A 4,622-nucleotide genomic window follows, 5' to 3' on the forward strand; every position below is an offset into this window, starting at 1 on the left:
AAAAAAAAAAAAAAAAGCTTTTGAAAATCATGGGAGCAGCGGGGCTGCAAGAATTCCTCACCAAAAGACATTCAAAAAGCAGCTCTTTCACTTTTTCCTTTTAACCTGACCTTTTCATGCTAAAAACTTCAAGCCGCTCTAATCCCTGGCTCCTGCTTTCTATGCGCGGACGATGGCTGCTGTTAGAAGCGGGCAGAGGAGGAAGGAGCCACGCTGTGGCAGATGCTCCCTGCCTCGAGGTGCTGTCTGCAGGGATGCAGTGAGGATGTGCTGGCATGGCCCACGGCCTGGGATAGGCTCTCAGAGAAGGGTTTGGTGGCATGGCTACCAATCCAAGAGCCACAGCCATTAGGACGTCTTTGCTTTCTGCATGGCAATTAGGGAATGTGGGTGACGTGTCAAACATTGCTGGCTTGGGTGTTATCCCATTGCACAGCATCCTGCTGCGTCCTCTCCTGAAGATGAGCACCGTGTGCCTCGTGGCAGCTACATCTCTATCGACACCTCTATGTTTCCATCCACAACAGCAGGACAGCGTTCACAACCCTTCTGAACAGAGCTGAGATCCAAAAGAGGAGAAAAGAAAAAAAGCATCATGCAAATGTGCAGGATTGTGGTGCTGACTTCCCAATTCCAGGAACATTGCAACTCCGCTCCTTGCAAGTCAGGATATTCATGAAATAGAGATGCCAAAAAAATGTTGGCTGTTAGGTCTCAGTTCTTGACTGAGATTACATGGGGTTGTACTTTTGTCGTGCAGGAGAAAGAAGTGAAGGGGTGAGCCATTTCCAGACCCCTATCCTGTTCCCCACTCGGGAAGACACATGTGAAAATGTATTTTAAATAAGGCATGCTGGGCCTCTTCTGAGTGAGGTGCTGGCAGCAGCGGGCCATGTGCTGAGGGTGTTGGGATGGATGTTATTAAAACAGGTGTCAGGACACACTTTGTCACTGAAATGTTGCCCAGCAGCAGCAGTGAGGGGTCTTGCTGTGAGCCAGTCACTGTTTTCCAGCAGTAGTCTGGTAATGCCCCTGAGCGTGGGTGCATCAAGGACAGCATTTCCTCCCCTGCAAACCTTTGCACCCCAACGTGGCTGCATCCCCCACGGCTGCTCTTTACTGGGTGCACACACACAGATGCTCCCTTCTGCCATCCTTCCCAGGAACGTGGGTCACAGCTGGGAAGCCACTGCAGAGCCCTGAGTTTATTATCTCTGCCTTTGTCTTCCCCACGCACCTCCCTCCGTCCCCTTCCATCTCCACAGGAAGAACTTTGGCAAATGTAATAAAGACAAGGTGAAGCTTTACATAAAATAATCTCTCCTGCCATGAGTCCTGAGGAATTTTAATCAGTCCAGGAGCACTGGCAGAATTCCTTTGCCTGCAATCTTTTCATGATCTGCTTTCCTCTCCTGCTCCTCGTGGGGAGCATTTGCTGGGAAGATGATTAAATCGGGCTGGTAAAGAGCTCGCAGGTTCTGCCGCTCTCGTATTTTCCTGCTTCTTTGCGAGATCATTTGTACTTTTTTATGACCTGCAACACGCCAGGTCAGCCGCTTTCTTTGCCTCCCCTGTAGGTTTCCTCACCATTGTTGTGGGGTTTTCCCCCTCCAGAGAATCTCTTTTGTACAAAGGCGAAAGACAAGGCTCCCAGCTCAGCCTGCTGTGTTGTTGTTCTCCTCGAGTACAGCAAGAATTCAAGGAATGGTTCCCCACGTCTCCTATTCACCTTGCTCCTGCCGATGGCGAAGATTTGATCGGAGTGGGGGGATGTTTTTGGGAAGTGGTGAATGAGGAGCTAACATGAACTCGGTGGAGTGGGGATTTTGGAGCACAGTGTGTTGGCTGCCAGGAGTTCACTGTAGGAATCCGAGCATTTTCCTTTGAGCAAATGATTCACCAGCAATCACTCAATCAACTCTCTCAATGGTTGAATAATCTCAGAGTAATTTAGTCAGATGTTTGCTATGAATTATCAAATAAATGCTTGGAAAGACACTGGCCCAGAATTTCCCCTTACATGCACATGACCGCGTGAATGCCATCCCTTGAGGTGTCCAAGGGATCTGTGTTTACATCTGGCCAAAGAGCTTCGGCTCCAACCAAGATTCAGCTCCACCCTTCCTTTTCTATGAACTCTCCTGCCCCGGGTACCCCCCTGCTGGAGGCAGATGGGTGCCTGCGGTGGGGCAGAACAGCAGTTTTGGTCATGGTCTCTTGGTCTGCCATCAGCATCGGGCTTGCAGTGAGCCTCTACTGCCTGCAAGCAGCACCCATCTGGAGGTGGCTGGGAGACACAGCCATGGCAGTGCCCTGGTGCTGTTTGTATGCTAAGGGAGAAGCCAGGTCCAGCTCTGCCCCTGTTGGTGCTGCAGTTTTCCATCCCTTTCCCCCACGGATATCCCATTGGTTTCTGAGGGATGCTGCTGCTCTCACAGCTTTCCCTCCTTTGTTTTTTTTTTTCTTTTTTTTCAACCTCAAGCTTGGCTGATAGTGGAGCTGGAGGGATGAATAAGAAAGGATTGGGATTTTCTTTTCCTTTCTTACATTTTGTGGCTATTTCACTTTGTCCAGAGCATCTGGGCAGGAGGCTCTTCCTCCAATATTGCTGTTGAATAGCCCTGGGCACAACCTCTCTCCTCTCAGCTTCCCTTTCTGTGTTGTGCATTCAGGACTTGTTATTATCCATTACAAACTCCCCTAGAGTTCCTACCTGCTGGTTATTCTTCAATAGGAAAAACAGTAAAAATAAACAGATGATTTATTACAGGGAAAAAACAAAACAAAACAAAACAAAAAAACACCCTTCACTATTTCTATCCAATTAATAGTGGCTCTTGTGAAAAACTGCATTCAAACTGGCTCCCACTCAGAGTGTCACAGTGTCAGCATGAGGCCAGGACTGAGGTGAGAGGAGGCATCTTTCACTCCATCAGCTTGTATCTCTTTGGGATAAAACAGACTGGCTTTTGTAGGCTTGTTTTTCTTTTTCCTTTTGCTTTAGCAGGAAGAGCAGAAAGTTTTGTTGTTGTTAGTCCTGTTGTTTTGTGCAGTCCTGGCACGTCAAGAAGGGTGACAGCACACCCAAGGGGAGTATTTCTCCTAAACCCTCTGCAGTTTAGTTGCATGTTCTGCTTCTCAAGTCACAGTGATTTGTCCAGCAGTACTTTGGTGTCTGGAAGCTGGAGCAGACCTTGCTGCTGTCTGCGGGGCTGATGTTTCCCAGCCTGCAGCACCCAGCCCTGCTGCAGCTCCCATAAGGGCTCCCCAAATATCAGCTCTATGACCCTTTTGAGCTCTCCAAATAACAGCTCTCTGTCCTTGGAAACTGCTTGCAATGAGCGGGCTATGTCTGCGTGAGCATTTGTCTCACTCAAAAGTGGGGAAACTGAGGCATGTATCTGCATAGCTGCCACCAAGGGGGGATGTGGCAGGAAAGGACAGCCCAGCTGCTGCCACCATGGTGCCAATTCCCCTTTCCCCAGATACTACCAAGCACTGACAGTGCCCATGGAGGTGGCAGCCCACTCCTCACCTCCCGCCCTCACTGCCCTTCCTCGCTTTGGGGCTGTCCTTGCTCACCCTCCCCTTTGGCTCCTGCTCCCTTGGCCTCGCAGCCGCTTTAATTTTAGCAATTCCTTGGAAAGAGTCCTTTTCCATAACTCAGCTCACAGCGAAGCTCTCTGCCTGCCAGCTCTGCCTTCTCCCACGTGTTGCTGGCGTGCCCCAGCAGCACACGCCTGCACCTGCCCAGCCAGGCCTGTCCCAGCCTCCTGCACACCCAAACTTCACGCCCGGCTCCCGTCCCCTCCTGGCACATTTAATCCTGGCACTCCCGAATTGCGCTGCGGGAGCAGCCTCTGCCTTGTCTGGAGGCTTTGTGCATGGCACGTCTGTCCTCCTCGTCCTGCAGAACCCCCACCTGCGTGACAGCTTTGGTGCAATGGGAAATGGGGTTACCTTACAGCCAGGTGGTACAGAGGATGGGCAAGCTGTGCAATGTGGGTGTGCAACGTGCACCAGTAGGTTGCACAGGAGGAGTGGGAAAAGTGGGTGCATGCAGGATGCTCTCTGCTTGAGCACTGGTCATGCGAGACCAGTGTGAGCACAAAGCTCTGTGCACTGGTTGTGCAAGGGTGTGTGAGGATGGACCCGTGCATTGAATTGTGCACTGTGTGCGTGCGTGAGTGCGCTTTTATTTTGCTCTGGAGCTGTGTGGCACTTCGGTTGGAGGGGTACCTGGAATGAGTCATCGTGCAGTGGGATGTACACGGCCACGTGTGTGCCAGACACTCACAAGTGCGATGCATGTGTGTTCACGGGATGCATGTGAGCACAGTGCCTTCTGTTGGATCTGCACCTCTGGGGGTGCTGTGTGCCCGCAGGGGTGTGCAGGGTGCGTTGTGCACGGCTGTGTGTGAAAAACGGGGCACGCGTGAGTGTGGTGTGCGCGTGCAAGGAGCTATGTGCGTTGAGTGGGCTGTGTCTCCCCGCAGAAGCGCGCGTGCAAAGGTGCGCGTGCAAGGGCACGCGCGTGGATATGTGTGCGTGTTTGCACGTGAGTGCGAGCCCGTGTGAGTGAGTGCGTGTGTGTGTGTGTGTGTGTGTGTGTGTGTGTGTGT

The sequence above is a fragment of the Meleagris gallopavo genome, chromosome Z (assembly GCF_000146605.3).
Source record: "Meleagris gallopavo isolate NT-WF06-2002-E0010 breed Aviagen turkey brand Nicholas breeding stock chromosome Z, Turkey_5.1, whole genome shotgun sequence".
In the NCBI taxonomy this organism is placed as follows: domain Eukaryota; kingdom Metazoa; phylum Chordata; class Aves; order Galliformes; family Phasianidae; genus Meleagris; species Meleagris gallopavo.